We start from the raw sequence: 19,350 nt of genomic DNA on the forward strand, positions 1-19,350 counted from the left end.
TCATTTTAGTTCTGTATCAGATGGTAACTATATTTTGAAAAATTACTGCCAGTAGCTAATCACTCATGCCTGTACTCCTAGCTACTCAGAATGCTGAGTTTTGAGGATCATGGTTTGAAGCCAGCCCAGGCAATAAAGTCCATGAGAATCTGATTTCCAATTAACTACCATAAAAACCGGTAATGGTGCTGTGACGTAAGGGGTAGAGGTCTAGCCTTGAGCGAAGACGCTCAGGGGCAGTGCTCAGATACTGAGCCAAACCCTAGGACTGGCATGTATACACATTGCCCCTCTCCACCTGCCACATTGCTACACTGTGTTCATTTTACATTCCCACAACAATATATGAAAATAATTGTTCTGCATATATTGTCACATTTTTAAAAAATTCTTTTTCAAAGTGTGTAGTGTTATTATGTGGATTCTCTCAGGATTTCCTTACTGAGTAATGGTGTTGAATATCTTTTTCATATGCTGACATTACATACAGTGACTCTGACGAAGTGTTCATTAATTATTTTGCTGACATTTCATTTTATTTGTATATATTATATAAATATATGCATCCATGCACATCTACACACCTATACACAAATATACATATATATGCGTATGCATATATACATTTAACTAGCTAAGTAAATTGAAAAAGTACACAATCCTCCCATAGAAAATTAAGATTTAATGCAGACGAATTCTATTTGTAAAATTTTGTAGGGAGATTGAGGGAATTAAGTACGGGGAGAGGGAGAAAGACAAGGGGAAGGAGAGGAATTAAGTTTTTAAAATTTAATTTTATTGTAAAGGTGATGTACAGAGGGGTCACAGTTACATAAGCAAGGCAATGAGTACATTTCTTACAAGCATTATTAGTCTCTCCCTCATCTTTTTCTCGCTTTCCCTCCCCACCCCCAAGTTGTAAATTTCATGTCCAACACAGTGTCTTGTTGCATTGGTTCACCCTTTATCCTTTGTCTCACCATTTGTTATTTCCCTTCCCTTCCCCAAATCAGATAAACGTACATACAGAATTCTGTTTAGAAAACCTGTGAATGACTATACTTAAGTTCACACCTAATTTCTTGATATTTTTTATTTCTTAGAATCTTCAAATTTCTTAAAAACCTTTAATGATCTCCAAATTATAACTCTTAGGATTTTAGTAACATGAAAATACAAGACCTGGGGGAATCATTTTGAGGGAAAATTTGGAAACCAGACTTTGCTAGGTATACAATAAGAATAGTTATAACAATAAGCAATGTTTGACATCTATTAGCCTATTGATACATGTACAATGTATTATTTCTTTTATTTTCTATTGCCATCTATGAACTAGCATATTATTTTTTTTATTTTCTATTACCATCTATGAACTAGCTACTATAATCATTCCCGTTTCCCATAGGAGAGAAGGCAGTCAGACAGAAATGTGACATAATCTGTTCAATGTCATTCAATTTATAAGTAATAGATCTAGTCTTTAATCCAAGTAATCTCATTTCAAATTAAACATTTTCAGACAGTGTGCTAAGAAATATGATGGACAATACAAGACAATATTTCCTGTTTCATAAATGAAATTTGAGTGTTTAGCTAATGGCAAAGAAGTGACAGAGTCAACAAATATCCATTATTTATAGTTAGAAGGTAGAGCTGTGCAAAGGATTATTTCTCTTTGTGTGTATGTGCCAGTGCTGGGGTTTGAACTCAGCATCATGCTTTCACTTGGCATTTTTCCTCAAAGCTGTCACCCTACTACTTGAGCCACATTTCCACTTCCAGATTTTGTCTGGTTAGTAAGAGATAAGTCTCTTGGACTTTTCTGTCAGGATGGCTTCAAACTGCGATCTCAGATCTCAGTCTCCTAAGTCGCTAGGATTACAGGTGTGAGCCATTGAAGCCCAACAAGATTAATTCTTTTGTAAGTTTTTGGATATCAAATACCTTTTATTTTTATTTACTTTATTTAATTGTAAATATGCTGTACAGAAGGTTACAGTTACACAAGTCATGTATTGAGTACCTTTCTTTTTGAACAGTGTCATCCCTCCCTCATTTTCTCCATTTTTCCCCTCCTGATTTCCCCTCCTGCATTTTCAACATAGTGTCTAGTAAGTGCCACTTCTGAATTAGTTCAACCTTTGTTACAATATTTTTGTGCATCTCCTTCCCCTCCCAAATAACAATTCTTATAACTGCTGTTTAAACAGAGATGGAGCAGAAAGGGAAACTTGCATCGAATTAGATACTATCTCATTTATTTTCATTTTTATTTTTTGCTGGTCCTGGCACTAGAACTCAGGGCCTGGGCAGTATTCCTAAGAAGCTTTGTGCAGGGCTAGCATGCTACTGCTCAAGCCACAGCTACAGGCTGGCTTTGTTTTTATTTTTACTTTTGGAAGTTAATTGGAAATAAGACTCTCATGGACTTTCCCGATGGGACTGACTTGAAACCCCTATCCTCAGATTTCACCCTTCTGAGTAGCTAGGATTACAAGCATGGCCACTGGTGCCCAGTTTCTTTCATGTTTTTTTGTCAGTTCTACATTATATAATTAGTGATATACTAGAATTAGTTGGTGTCTTCCAATATAGATTATAATAAAATGATTTTGATGTAATTCACCAGAATTTAGATGGCAGTGTTATAACATGGTTGTAATACTGTATATTTTAGAGTCTTCTTAAAATTGACAATAGTCAGGAGGGGAGGAAGCCCTAGTATTTGGATAACAGGTATGTTTTGTTGGATTTTTGTCTTTTTAGAAGAAAATATTTTGTTGGTTTATAAGTTTAGGTTACACAGAAATTGGGATTTCTGCACGTGATAGAATCTTTACTGAAATTAATAATTATTCTGGTATCTGGAGCGAATTAAAAGTTTGTTCCTAGATATGTGGATTGTTTTATTATTTTTTTAAGTCAATCAACTCCATAGGTAAAATTGCTATACGAGATTCCAGTGGATAGAACAAAGAGAGGCTTCTGTTTTCATTTTAAAGGCAAATCAAGAGAAATGTAAACAAGTCAATAATGATTAGCCCAAGGGTGATAGAAGAATGAGGTTCTTGGAGATCTAGCAGGATTTCATGTCGAGATTTCTTTGGTGTGAGTTGTGCAGTGATTCCTTCCATGGACCAAACAGCAGGGTCCTGGGACAGCGCCTGGAGAGAGGCACGGCATCAAGACCAAGGGCATTTTGAGGAGTTGCTCAGCGGTCACAGGTGTGGACAGAGGCCATTTCATCCATAAATTGTTTGCCAGTGGAGTTTCTGTAGCTGGGTTTGAATTGGTCTGTGCCCCTCAGAGTGTCTCTGAGTTAAGGGTGAATGAGTTTTATCTGTGGATCAGAGCAGGCACACATGGATAAACCCACCTGCAACCATTTGGAATCCAGCCAGCCAAGTCTTAGGACTCCTTAGCAATAGTCTGTCTCAAATGGCTAGGAAACAAGGACAAAAGGGGCAGCAGGAAGATGCATCTCCTGGGTCTTGAGAAGAACAAGAGATTGTTCCCAGTGGGAAATCTCTGAGGAAGGGCACGGAATCACTTAAGAGCAAAAGAATCAAATTTTAACATCTGTCAGGCTCAGTGTATGTGAAGCTAACTTAAAAATGTAAAATCTTTTCTTCTCTTTTTCTTTCCTTCTATTTGACCTGGTCCCCCACTAGCCAGAGCTAGCTGATGGAGAAGAGAAATTACAACCTGAAGCTTTTGGGTAGGATATGAAGCTGGACTTTTTTTTTTTTTTTGGGTCCGGTGGTGGGGTCTGAACTCTGGGCCTGGGAGCTGTCTCTCAGCTCAAGGCTAGCGCTCTACCACTTGAGCACCATTTCCAGCTTTTTTTCTGCTTATGTGGTGCTGAGGAATTGAACCCAGGGCCTCATCCATGCGAGGCAAGCACTCTTACCACTGAGCCAACTTCCCAGCCCTGAAGCTGGACTTTTAACTACAGAGTTGACATAATGCTTAGGGCTTTAAGTGGTTTAATGTTTTATATCCTCTAGGTACAAGCAGGGGCAAACTGCTTGTCATAGCTTCTGTGATCACACACCCATGAGGTGCGTTTGCTTGATTTACTGGGTATATTCAATAAAGCATACATTTAAATACAGAATGGTGAACCCTCTAGTCTACAAAAAATACTGTTCATTAATATATATATATATATATTATTGTGAAAATACTGTAGAGAGGGGTTATAATTACATGGGCAAGGTAATGAGTGCATTTCTTTTTTTTTTAAATTTAATTTAATTTTATTTGTGAACATACTGTACAGAGGGGTTACAATTACATGGGCAGGATAATGTGTACATTTCTTACCAAGCATTGCAGCCTCCTCCTTTGGTTTACCCTTCACATCCCTTCCCAGCCTCCCCCCTCCCCCCAATCCCAATCCTTCTCCTTCCCCCCCTTCTCCCCCCCCCCCCCCCCCCCCCCCCCCCCCCCGCACCGACGTTGTGAAGCTTGTTTTGGACATGACAACTTGTACTTCTCATTGTTGCAACAGGTCCACCTGTATCCTTAAATGACTTGTTTTTCCCCATCTGCTCCACAAGTTATACTGATATCAAATATAGTGAAAGCAGGGGTTATACTGTGGGGGAGGGACATACAAAGCAACAAAGAGATAATCTTATAAATGCGTTAGAAATACATGCATGAAAGAAAAAAACATTAAAATACATATCTAAGGGTTCATTTTCCTGACATCACATATGAGTGCATTTCTTGTCAAGCATTATTGCCTCCTTTGTTTCCCCTTCCCATCCCTTCCCATCTCCCCCCATCCCCACCACCACCTACACTGCCCTCCCCGCGCCAAATTTGTAAAGTTCATTTTCAACATAACATCTTGTACATCTCATTGTTGCAATGGGTCCACCTGTATCCCTATTTAAACAATTCGTTTTTTCCCTTCCCCTCCACAAATTATACCAACATCAAATACAGTGAAAACAGGGGCATGGGGTATAACAAAGAAATATCTTATAAATATGTTAGAAACAATAGCAAGAAAGAAAAAACATTCGAGTCCTTATCTTGGGGTTCATTTTCCTTAACATTGACTTATCTGACCATTTCTGCTTGTCTCAGACATATACTAGTTATTGCAAATAAGGGAAACCATGGGACCTATGTTTCTTTGGGCTTTTCTTACTTCACTTAATATAATTTTTTCCAAGTCTTTCCATTTCCTAACAAACGGGGCAATGGCATTCTTTCTGATGGAGGCTTAGAATTCCATTGTGTATACATACCACATTTTCTTGACCCATTCATCTACTGAGGGGCATCAGGGTTGGTTCCATTGCTGTTTGTTTTATAACTCAATACTATTTCCACAAAAAGGAAAAGGCTAACTGAGATACTATGTAAATACTGACAGTAATTTCCACTATCATTTCAGAGTAATTTCAGCTGGTTTCCAAGTCATGAAAGCCTTTTTCACCTCTCTACTTTCTGACAATCAACGGGATCTCTGTACAATGGATACTACATATAAAAAGGGCTAGGAAACTACTTGTAAAATATGTTTTCTTTTTTTGGAAAATAACCTGCTCTGGCCTTGCTAGGTGGGCAGTTTAACTTTTTAGTGCTAGAATGTAAAAATAGGCAAGACATTAAACTAGATTGTGGTGCAAAACTATTTCCAATGACAATCACGGATGGGCCACCAGCAGCAGGCTGCTGATACTGAGGTCTCCTCTCAGGAAGTTTCAGCCATAACGATAGGTTTAAAGTGACAGACACTCATAAAAGCACTGGTGGCAATGGAATTCTTTTCTCTTAGTTTCTCCTCTTGCTCTGTCTACCCTGCCATCCTCTTTATAGCCCACTTCATCGTAATAATCAACACTCGGAACCAAGACGGTGGCAATACTGCTAAGTACTTCTACCAGTTGTTCCCTACGCAGGGTGCTGGTTACAAATTTCCTCCTTGGCTGTTTAGAACATACTTGTATAAAACTGGGAAATTATAGGAAAACATAATTAATTCTAAAAGGTCTTATTAAAAACATATATAATCAGTGGCTCTTGCCTATAACCCTAGCTGCGCAGGAGCCTGAGATCCAAGGATTGAGGTTAGAAGCCAGCCCAGACAGGAAAATAGGTGAGATTCTTATCTACAATTAACCACTCAAAAGTAGAGATCAAGAACATCAGCCTTGATTGAAAAAGCTAAGGGAGAGTTCCCAATCCTTGAATTTACACCCTAAGTCTGACATAAACATACAAATAGACAAAAAAAAAACAAACAAAACCCTCTATGACCTATATCTCATGCCATATTTTTTAATTGAATTAATTGCCAGCATGTTAAAGTTGAAAAATGAAACACTAAAAATACAGTTCTTCATTTCCGTTCGAAAACTGGAAGCTGCAGTTTTGGAGTTGCATCGGCTGGTGATTACAACCAGTTGTTTGCTAAGCAAGGTCTGGCTGCTTCTGAAGGGTCAAGGCCTGACAAGGGCAAATGTTCCGCACCTCCACTTTTTCCTTTTCTTATCTTAGAAGCATGGCGAGTCTGCCTTACTCTTCTGAACATTTGAGTTGAGGACCCCAAAGCACTGAATGTAAATTGCTTCCAAACAGAGACGGCTCAGTAACTGCTTTCTATCCAAAGCTCCAAGACACAGATGGAAGCCTGTGCAGATTTTCTCGTTCGCCCCCACCTTCCAATTTGTTCTGTTTGGCTCCATTTGCAGTTCGCTTTCGTAGAACAGCACTGGATTGGGTTCACCCTACAGAGAAGAGGTGCAAAGGAGAATCGGGTGCACATCTATCTCCTATGGGTACTTGTCTCGGATGTCTCCCAGCTGTGCTATGACCCATCTAAAGAAGCAGCTTGAGGCAGAAGAAAATAATTTTCTTTCTCTTTCAAATTGCTACCGTCTTTCTCTCAGGCCATTGGTTAAGGAGTTTATACAAGCTTTTAAATCCCGAGTATCCTTTGACCCAGTAGTTTCATGTCTGGAAACATATGTTAAAGAAAATAAGCTAAGATGATCTTGAGTATTTGAGGATGGCATATATGTATATGTATATGTTGATATATGCAAAATAATATAGAAACAATCTAGATATTCAACAGTAAAATGAATTATGACATATTCTTATGAATTCCTATGTAGTCACTGGAAAAAATGTTCAAATAATTTTCAATGATGATGTGAATATCCATAATATATTATATAATGAACAAAGCAGAGAGACATCAAATCTCCCATATTTATTTGCTAATATTTAGAGGGAAAAACTTGAATATTCACAGAACAAAATACTAATAATGATTATTTGGGATGATAATTTCTTTTTGTATTTTCTATAATTTGTAATTTCTCTCATGAAAATTTTTTAAACTTACAATCAGGAAAACGCTGCATAATTTAAAATCCTTTATTCCATATCCCCATCCATTTTTCTTCCAGTTGTAAACCTCCTCTTCAGCCTTTAAAGCCTGGACCCAGATAAACAAATAGAAAAGTCAGAGTAGTGACCAAGTGACTTAATATAAGAAAATCTTTCCAAAGCCAGGTGGTTCCAGTTCCAGTACTTTCTAGAGGATGGATTAGATAAGAGTAGACCTGCCTGTGCCTCAGGGTCCGCATCTGCAAAGTGCGTACATCGGAATATATGCATCATGAAATGGTTTCAGGATTAAATAAATTAGTGTTTTAAAGTATTTACTTAATAAATCAAGATAGATAATGAACAATGTCAGCCAGAGACACCTATTAAATTGTGAAAATTTTTGAAGATCCTCCTTTTCTCCCTCTGATTTTGGAAGTGATTGAAGGCAATTTGTTTCCTCTGTGCTTTAAAGAGAGGCAGGGTTATTGGAAGTGAGGTTGACCATCCAGTGAATGTACATCAAAGTATCAGAATGTACCTTCAAGAGCTCCCAAAGTACAGGAGAGACAATGGGAGCATTGCTGGTGCACATTAGGGTTTTGTTGGACAGCTCTGATGTAAATAAGATAACTCAATTAGTCATTAAGGTGAGGAGATGCCATCAATTGAGATCAAACTTCCTGGGTGCATTCTTTTCTTCCTGGAGGAATCTGGAAACTTAGCTTATCACTCAATGAGAGAGAGAGAGAGAGAGAGAGAGAGAGAGAGAGAGAGAGAGAAAGAGGGAGGGAGGGAGGGAGGGAAGGAGGGAAGGAGGGAGGAGAGAGCTTTTCCTAGCCATATACAAACACAGAGTTAATTCATATGTCTTAGCCTACTGAAGAAAGAAGAGGTGATAGTTTTATTTTAATGGACAATGAATTTTCTCACTCAGAAATATACACGGATCTGAGGCATCTTCTGTCTTCAAATAACTTAGAACCAACCAATATGTCAGTTCTTGATATATTGAAGCACTTAAGTAACTAATTATTTTAAAGTAAGAACAATAAAATGACATAGATTTGATATTTTAAGTAAATTTGAGTTAAAAAAAGTCTAGTCAGGGCCAAGAATACAGCTCAATGGTAAAGCACTTAGTGTAACATAGATTGAGTTGAGAGAGAGAGAAAGAAAGGGAGGAGAAAGAGAGAGAGGAGAGAGAGAAAGAGAGAGAGGAGAGAATATGTGTTCTGGGTATCAAATGTCTAGTTTTTATGTATTTGGCATTGCTCGATCCCCAAGCCTATAACTTATTTGACTATTTGACCAGTATCTCCTTATACTGTATCCTTTTGAAACTAGGCCACGATTTTAACTTTATATTAGTATATCAAGTATTTCTATCTCAAAACTAAAGCTTAGCATTTTAAAAGCATTACTGTTTCTTAAACATGTCCAATTGTCTCCCATTTTATTTGCACATGTTGATCTTTCTGCCTTGGACATTTTATTTTTGGATGTTTGCATAGCTTTCTTCCACGCTGCCTTTAGGTCTCTACTCAGGTGAGGTCTCTGCTCAAGTGTTACTTTACTAGTAAGGACTTTTCTCTCCACCTTATATAAAGGAGCAATCCACTTCTGATTTTATCCACCCAGTATCTCTAACCTGTCTTCAATTTTTTCTGAAATATTAAATGTTTTCTTATTGATTTTTATTTTTCCCCATGAGAAGAAAGGTTTCATAAGGACTTTTAGTTTGCTGTTTCTGGTACTCAGTCCAAGACCTGGACATAGAGTAGATACTCAGTAATTATTTCAGAATCTAATATGTTTTAATTTATTTTAGTACATTATTATCTCAGATTATCTTCAAACTAGCCTTAGAGGGTGAGAAATATTTTGGGTTTCCAGAGAGAAAACAAGCCTAGAGAAGAAAAGCAATTACCCAAGTTCACACAACTTGTATGCATTGGGGTTATGGCTATCTTAGGGCTATAGTATACTCTTGTAGCCACTTGGGTCCTGATCTGTCTTGGTTTTCATGATAATCTCTGCTATAGGTGCAATCCCTTTGGTTTGAGTTGTGTAACACCCTGATATCTATGCTTTGAGTCATATTTCACCATCAGCAGTCACTTGCCAAGAGACTTGCCAAGAGACAGGACGCTTTAATCTGAGCAGAACTTTCCTATGTGGACCACTTTCCCAGAATAACCACACCTACCTCAAGGGGGATCCAGCTCAGATTCTGTGTTAGTTTTATTTTCCTCATCATTGGGACAAAGTTTATGACAGAAACAATATAAGGGAGGAAGGACTTATTTTGGCTCACAGTTTCAGAGGGTTTAGGCCATGGTCACTTGACCAGGTTTCTGAGCAGGACATTATGATTGCAGGGGCATGTGAACCAGGACATTCTTCCTTTTATGTCACACAAGAAGCAGAAAAAAAGAGGAAGCAAAGAGGTATGTTCTTTAAAGACACTTCCCTTACCCATCCTCTTCCTCCAGCTAGGTCTAACCTCCTGAATTCTCACAACCTCTCAAAATAATTCTACCAATTGGAGAGTTACATTCTTATTCAAACCATAACAAATCCCTATCACTTCAAGGAGACTTCAGTGCAAATAGAAGATCAGTTCACTAAAGGACATTTACTGAGTGGCCCATGACCTAAGTTCTGAACTTAGAAATGGACAATAAGTTTACCATTAAGACGAGAAATTGAGAAAACAAATGCAAGCGTGAGAGAGTTTATCTGGATTGTTTCTTGTACAGCTCAATACATCTATAAATGGATCAGCATCACTGTATTCCAGTAATGTTCCTTACAAAATCAGGTGGCAGACTGGATTAGATCTATAAGTTGGACTTTATTGACCTCTTTTCTGTTGTGGACTTCGGTGATGATTACATTTTTCTTAGGTTAGGGCTGGTGTAAGATCGAAAACAAATGAGAAGCATCTATCAAGCTCTTGAGGGCTTTGATGCTAAAGATGGGGAGAGGGACAAGGTGTTTTCCAATCACACCCTTGGGTGCCTACCTCTTCTTTCTGATGGTTACCTCCTTGGCCAACCAAGAACTTAGCCCTTGGAGACATGGCTGTGAAACACAGCAAACAGCACACTTCACTGAGCCAGGCCCACCCCCTCCTACTACAGAATGTGGATACAAACCCCTCATGTATTTCTGTAATTGGAAATCATTCATCCACACAGTGTCTGGTCAGTGAATTTCTCCTTTCTTTTGAACCTTCCCTATCCAGAGCCTCCCATAGTGCTACAAATGCCTCATGCCATTGTGGTCACAATACTTTCCCCATGGAATTCTGACTGTTCTTAAAGGCATATTCTAGAAGTAGCTATTTTTTTTAGGCTCGCTCCCTGTTTTGACTATTAAGCATTGCTTGTTGAGTACATTCTGTCCCAACTTGCCCCTTTAGCTCATTAATTTGCCTTTTTGGTCTTAGAACTGCCTGTATTTTCATTATTATTTAATAATTGATCTAAAGCTGGAGAGGGGTTGTATTTTTGATAAAAGAATTACAGAAAGAAAGCTAACCTCTTCGAAACAGCCAAGCCCATGTTTGAGGTATCAACTTCTCTTGCTATGATGAACAGAGGCCTTGGCTAAAGGAAGGCAGCTGATCCCACAGTCTGTTCAAATCTAGACAAATTACATTTCAGATGCTGCATTACTTTATATATTCTATGAGGTTAGAGTTCACAGGCCAACTTTCTTCAATACTAGATTTGTATATTTGGAAACAATTACTTTCTCTTGGTTCAAGCTTCTATGTACTTAAAACAGAGATACTAATAGTTCCTACTTGCCTGGCATTTTAACACTTACTAAACTTTAGCTGTTATTATTTATTCTAAGTACACAATTGGCTAAAGTTTGTCCCTCCTTTATAGGTAAATCTTCTTGAAGGCTTGTTGGTTACTGCAACTATGTCTTGGATAGGTGTGATATTCTTAAATCTTCTTTGCTGAATGAATATTTATATAGGTCTATCTAATTGATCCGATAAAAATAATTCATCAAGGGAAGAAGAAAATAATAGGTTTAGAAACACTTGCTTCTTGTAGACATGGGTTTTCAGATGGAAGGTTCTGTAGGATTTTCAATCCATATATCTTTAAATATTTAAGATTCCAAATTGACCTTTTGCTGAGTTTTCTGTATCTTGTTTTCAGAACCTATTTCTTACAGCTCTGAGCTAACCCCTACCGGCATCGGTCCCATAACAGAGAATGAATGTGCTTATTCCTAAATTATGACACCGTTTCTAGTTTTATCCACAAGGGATTCTTCCTATGTCTGACCGGAGCAGCGAGACACAGAAAACGATGACTTCCAACTCTTTCCTTGAAATGTGAAAAGTCATCTCAAAGCAAATATCTTGCATCTATATTGGATGCTACTACCATGTCATAATTGTCAGTTATGAGGGTGCTCTGGGTTACAAAGCTGACATTTGAAGAAATGACTTGAAATGGGGACATTTGATCATATCTGCCATTTCCCATTCATTACTCATGAAAAAGTGGGTGGTTTTATAGTGATGTCACGGAATCCTGTCATCGTCAAATAATCTGTGTGTGAGTATATGTGTGTGTGTGTCACTTAATGCATATTCTTTTCTCTTTCTCTTACATTTTAAATACTGCAAGAAAGTGGGGCAATGCATAGAAATGAGTTTGCATTGAAGAAACTTCTGGAGCTGAAAAACAAAACAAAACAAAACAAAACAGTTGGAGACCTGAGTTTTGGGTCCAGGCCTTTCCTCCTTCCTTTTCATACATCACACTTCTCTTTTTTCTTTCTTCATCTTCTTTTTGTTTTCTTCCATCTTTACTTTCCTCCTTATTTCCCCTCTTGTTGTATGTGTTCCTATCCTTTTACTTCAGATTTTGTGACCAGTCTTTGTTGTAAAGAAAAATATATACCAGCTTGCTTCCTTTCGTTGAATACGCATAGTGATAGAGATTTTGAATTATTGTAATGGTTTGTCTGCTTCTGATGTTTGGTCTCTTGCTGAACATTTTAAATAATTCTGTGTGAGAATCTCTTCAGTTCTTACTTCCGTTTGTGTCATGGTGTGTCCCATTATGATGAGAAACACATCCAATTGTAAGAGTATAAATATCCCATTGAACTTCACTATAAGCATTTCATTCTTTGTTTACAGCTTTATGACTCATAAATAAAGCAGGGCAAGGATAGTTAAAATCTAGGAAATAGGTGTTCAACACATATGCACAGGGCTCTTATATCCTAAGGACCAAAGGTTTTGTTTTGTTTTTTAATTTGTAGGGTAAATACAATCTTCGAATTAGTCTGTCTGGTAAAATCTGTGCTTACCACACACAGATTGTTCAGCATTGTTTTGCCAGATTGATCTTTGACGAGATGGGATAAAACTAGGTTAAAGATAGAAGGGAGGTGTGGAGATAATCAATCATCATACAATTATATTAGCATTTTACTCAGGGGAATGCCAAGGCTCAAAAGTCATGGTTTGGCTTGAAGTTAATTGATTACCAGAAGAAGCCAGAGGGAAAAAAATCAGGTTAGCTATTACTAGTGAATACAGTCATATTGTTTATTATCAGTGAAGGCTGTCATAGCACTAAGAAGTTGTGGGTTGATAAGTTGCAGTGACTACAAATGACAGCATGATTTATACAAGTGCGAGTTCCATTGTCAGGTTGATTTAGGTTCAAATTCCAGTTCTTGCTTTCTAGCTGGATACCTTGGATGAGTTATTTAATTCTCTCTGGGCATCTATTTTTCCAAATGTAAGATAAAGGAATAAAAATATAAAAGTCCTTTACAAGGCAAGAGAATTATGTAAGTAACTTTCATATGTTAGATATGCAAGATATTTAATTATGTTTTGTATTATTGTTATTATTAGTGTTAATGTTACCCTCTTTATATGGTTTGGAGATAGGATCTCACAATATAGCCCACTGAGGCTCTTGAATTTACAGTCTCTATGCCTCAGCCTCCTCATTGCTGGAATTATAGGCATATATTACTAAGTCCAACTTGATACTTATTGTTGTTATTGTTATATTTCTCTTTCTGGGACTACTTCTGGGCTGTGCTGTTCACAGTATAGATACTGTATAACTGAGAATTTGATTCAAGTGGAGGTTAGATTTGCATTTTTCAGACACTGAGAAAAATCCAGTGCAGTCTGGTTGGAAGCAGAACTCAGAAGTAATTTTTGCTATGCCAAATGATTTCAAACGTTTTTAGCTATTCATTCATCATCCATCCATGTATGATCCTTCCAATTGTTGGTGGGTCTGTCTCAGACCCAGAATCATCAGAGATCTCTTAAAGTGTCAAAGAAACACTTATTGACAGCAGCGTTTATGCATTCCTTTTCATCCCCTTGGCGTAAGTTTTCACTGAATACAGGAGAGATTTTAATAAGTGTCTTATGTTTGTGTTAAAAGACTTGAGCCTACTCCAAAAAGAAGCAAAGAAGACATGCTTTGATAATGCTAAGCTATTGCTCATAAACCAATTCAACATGGCAGGAAGTCTTCAGAAATAATACAACATTTTGTTTTGCCTATATAATGGCATTTACTATTAACTAGTTCACTAAAGCCATTCCTCTAGGGTCATGGTACAAAGGCTTGTAAGGAAAGCCTGCTGCACTATAAAACAAACTTGACTGAACTGTGCCTTCAATTTTATTGATCCAGAATTCTTTCTTTCTTTCTTCTTCTACCCTTCTGCTATATTTTGGACCTTCCTTCTTTTCTTTGAAGATACATAAATGCTTTATCCCATGGAGAAACTGGCATAAGGGCTTTTTATTCTTTTATTGAGCAGCATAGAGCTGTGGTCACTCTTGGGGTGATACTGTCATGTTATAAGAAACTATGATAGAGAAGCCTTAAATAGAAAAAAGATTTGAGTCTCTTACGGTTTGAATATGAAATATTCCCAGCAGCTCATGCTTTGAGCACTTAGTCCCCAGATGGTAGACTTTTTGGGAGGGAGGTTGTGAAAGTTTTAGGAAGCAAGGGCCTTGATGGAGGAATTAGACCACTGATGGCAAGACTCTGCAGGCTCTACTGGGGTCTCCATGCACTCTTCACTCTTTGCTTCCTGCCCACCAAGAGAAACCTCCTCTGTCACACATTCTGCCACCACAATGTTCACTCTAGTACATGGCACCCAACAACTATGGAAAAATATCTTGGATATGGTGAGATAAAATACACCCTTCTTAAGTCATTTATGTCAGTTATTTTGGTCACAGCACTGAAAACATAATAATACAGGTCTCTGCTTCTAAGCCTGTGACTGTATCCGCTACTTGAGAAGAAATAGAAAGGAAAGGAAGTCAAAGGAGATAGATGAAGGATCTCTTGAATCAGAGCTGCATAGAGTTTTGTGAAAAACATCTTGGGTTTGTTGTGACACTATCTGAGGTTGCAGTTTACCTTCAGTTTTGCATCCTGATCAGCTAGTGAATTATAGCAATGATTAGAGAGGGCTGGTTTTCTGAAGGACAGCTCAAATCCATAAGCTGTATGGCAGACTCCCAGGGAGAACAAAGAGGAAGATATTTTTGGATATAGACTGCTAAGAAGCATTCCCTTTTAAGCTGTCACCGGACCGAGGTTAACGTCTTGGGCATACAATGCCCATTCTCTAAGGCAATAGCTCTGAGTGGGAAGGAGCTAAAGAGAAGCAGCTCACTAAGAGTTACTGTACCAGTCAAATCACCAGTGGGAAGTATATCTCAAAAAGCAAGGTCTATGTTGGACCAGTCCCTTACATGTTGAGCCATGTTGAGCATGGTCAGAATGGCAAAAGTTTTGTTGTATCAGATGAAGGCCAGTTTCAATTCATCTTTCTTTCCTTCTTTCCTTTCCTTTTTTTTTTTTTTTTTTTTTTTTTTTGCCGTTTGTGGGCTTGAACGCTGCCCCTGTGCTCTTCAGCTCAAGGCGAGTGCTCTACTACTTGAGCTACAGCGCCACTTCCGGTTTTCTGGTGGTTTATTGGAGATAAGTTTCACGGACTTTCTTGCCTGGGCTGGCTTTGAACCACGATCCATCAGATCTCAGCCTCCTGTGTAGCTAAAGCCACCAGCTCCTGGCCTGAAATGAGTTTTTGTGCAAACATATTTGATTTTGTTGGAGCAGAAGATGATCTGATTTGAGACTGAATTTGCTATCTTGGAATTCAATTAGGTTACCTTATAGCATAAAATGAAAAAATACAAAAAGAGAGAGAAATTTTGATACAGGAGGTGAATCATGGAGGATGGACCCTGGACATAGAAATGCACATGTAATTTAAGATGAAAGATCTGAATCAGGATGAACAGGTAGTTTGAAGGTACAGGTGTAATAATGAGAAAAGGCTTGTGCACACTTATGCTTGGACTAAGAACAAACTTTTAATGCATTCCTCTCAGAAAGAACAAGTTACAGCTAATGGGAAAGATTTAGACTATGTTTTTATGTTTCAGTCTTCACTACTGGGAGCTATAAAACAATAATATAGTTCATAGAGACAACAGAGAGTCAAGGACTTCAACCTGGAAATCCTTTACCCAGATCAACTGTAATTCATCTGGAAGGCCAAACAATTCATTTCAGGTTTTATAAGAATTCACAGAGCATATCTCTTGGGGGACGTTCAGTGTAGAGAAGAGATGAACAAGTAAAGGTGAAATGAAAGATGGAGTCTGGGGAAATGTAAAATGAAGCAGGAGCTGTGAACTATAAATCTTAGAACAAATGAATGTTTATATGTTGACTCAGACATAAATAGATCATGATGTAGAATGAGAATATATGATATAAATGCTAAGTAAATATATCAAATGTGACAGAAGTGTTAAATAAAGAGTAAAAATATACACAATGAAAATCTGATTAATCTTATGAAGATGCATTGGGCACATAAATGGACCTATTGAATTGAAACCCTGTTGTACAATGATTTGAAGATAATTTATAAAGAAAAAAATAACTCCTCAACTCTATAGAAAAGCAAGAAATAAAACTAAAATACTCTAGTCAATAAAAGGATTATGTAATGAGAAAGGTAACAATAAGAGGCAAAATTAATGAAAGGTACAGAATAGCCAGGAATTTGTACATATTGAACAAGTGAATATCTTTTAGTACAGATAAAGCAAGACTACTAATTATGTGAGAGGAGCTTGATAAGAATACCAATAGTCAGAATACAAATAGTACGCTATTTCAATGTTTCCTTCTCAATGTTGTACATCTTAGCTAAGTAACAGCATAAAATAATGCAGTTAATTAAGTGACACTTTAACATCTTCCTGAGATGTATACTTTACATATTCATAAAATATTTAAAAATTGAAGCATACTTGGCCACCAAGAAATGTTGCATGTAAAATAAAAGAATAGATTTTATGGGCTACCTTTTCGATCAAATCACAATAAACATTAGAAATTGGCATTTTGGGACATTGGAAATAACTGGTGTAAAGGTAATTAAATATATAGCAACAAAACTGCATTTCTGGGTAATCATTGAAAGATATATGAAACAAAAGTAAAAACTCTATCAAAGCAAAGCAAACTGGCAAAGGAACAACAGGAACAAACTCAGAAACTTGAGAAAGGTTTTAGTAGCAATTTTGAGAAGTAGAGAAAAGCTATATAGTACTCATGGAATTATAAAGTATCAAATTATACCAGGAAAAGTGGAAAACACAACAGGCAATTAGAGATGACAGAAGGTACTCTATTCAGCACTGAGCAATGCACCAATCTTGTTACAGTTCAAAGATAGCTGTTATCTAACCTTTAAAAACAGATCATTCCAATTTCAGTTTAGCTAACTTAAGCCACAGGATAAGATAGAAATGATTCCATTTTATTTGGGGAGATAGCATCATATTAGTAGCAAAATTTGATAAAAAAGTTTTAGTCCAAAGAAGGAAACAACACCATATAGAATTCTGCAGTTGATCAAAAGTTTAAACAGCATAACCAAGTACTATTAATACAGGAAAACAACTCTCCAGTGTTAGGTTATCATCATAATCCTATTAATTATATGATGATATCAAACCCTCTAAGATGAAATTTGATGACACCCAGTTACCATTTTTATTAAAATAAAGTAAAACAATGTTAAGAGAAAACCAAATATGATAGAAATCTATTTCCCCAAACACAATGGCACATGCTATCCTATATATGAAAAAGGAACCCATTAAAATCACTAAATACAGGAAGATTAAAATGGTTTGTTCAATATAAATCTAGAGGCAAAGAAGATAAAGTAAAATACCTAGTATAAGTACATCTAAAGAAAAGATAATACTTTTGCTAAGATTTGAGTGTATAGCTGGGAAATCAAAGAATAAAAAATTACTAGATTAGCATTATTTTATATGATCATACACACATAGCTATTGAGCCCTTGTGATCTTCTCCTAAGAATATCTTCCTTTGGTCTCACTATGTGATTGTTTAGAGTCTTGTTTCATTAATCATGTTCAAGTGTAATTTTTTTGTCTTTGGATTATCCATTGGATTTACTTGTAGATTTATAGGTACATTCTAATATTACAAATGAGAAAAACCGTGCAACCTGTGTTTCTTTGGATCTGGCTTACTTTGCTTAATATAATTTTTTTCCATTGAAATGAACTCCAAGAAATGGAAACAAGAGTTTTTTTTTTAATTGCACTGTTTGAGGTTCTTTATTTGTTTATCTGCTTTTTCCCTTTTGTCACTATTTTTGATTTCTGTACCCTTTGTCTTGTATGTAAATTCATGGGATTTGGGGAGGGGAAATGGAAGTACAGAAATGGTGGGACAAAAGATGAACCAGTTCAGCAGTGATACTAACTAGACACTATGTTGGAAATATACAACTTGAGGCAAGAGAGGGATTGGGAGGGAAAAATCTGGGGGAAAATAAGGGAGGGGGTGACACTGTTAAAAAATGTACTCAGCATCTGTCTAATATATCTGTAACCCCTCTGTATATGACCCTTCCAATAAAAAGTAAATTATACAAATGACTAGGTTAAACAAGTGAATTTAGTAAAGTGATCTTAAGCACATATTGTTTATAGAGTTGACTTGGAATTTCTATTTATGATAATAATCAAATCATATCACAGAATGATTTTAACAGGACACAAAATTTATGGAAAAAACATAAAAGGATATACATCTCAAGTTAAAAGAGTTTAACAGTATTGTTACATGGATGATGAAGATAGAATGTGAAAGATTTAATCTCCCCCAAATTTGACATAATTGATAGTATTATCACAACATCCTTGGGGAAATGTCCAAGTATAACAGCATATTCATATGCATACATATAACAGTGTATATGTGTGTATGTATATATGTATTTAGTAAATGTATAGCACAATTATATATATCATATGAGCATGAACATTTAAATATATACATGTACAAACATGAATAAAGTATACTCATAAATGTGCACACATATTTGCATATCATCATAAACATGTATATGCACACATACACAATTTACATATATGTACATATATGTGAATATTCATGCATAGATGTATATATACATATATTTTTGAAAAGTACAAAACATTAAAGATGAAAAGTTAAAATAAATGTACTGAAAGTCATCACTATCATGCTGGCACAGAAATGAAGAGTAGGTTCATGAATCTAAATAGTTTCAAAAAATAGTTGCAGTTAAACATGAGCATATACTATATGACAATGGCAATATTATAATTTTGTGGAACAATATGAATCATTTAATGAACTGTCTTATCCGTAAGTCCTATGCTCATAGAAGAAAACAGAATCAGATTCTGATCTTCTGTCATGTACAAAAATAAATGAATTATTTGGGAGAAAACTTCCAAGATTGTGTGGCTCTAACCCTAAACATTTTAGTATGTATTTTCTAAAAATAATCATGGTACAATAACTCTCACAATTAAATCAGGAAATTATAACTGATACA

Source organism: Dipodomys spectabilis, unplaced genomic scaffold (genome assembly GCF_019054845.1).
Source record: "Dipodomys spectabilis isolate Male_0828 unplaced genomic scaffold, ASM1905484v1 ptg000054l, whole genome shotgun sequence".
NCBI classification, from domain to species: Eukaryota; Metazoa; Chordata; class Mammalia; order Rodentia; family Heteromyidae; genus Dipodomys; species Dipodomys spectabilis.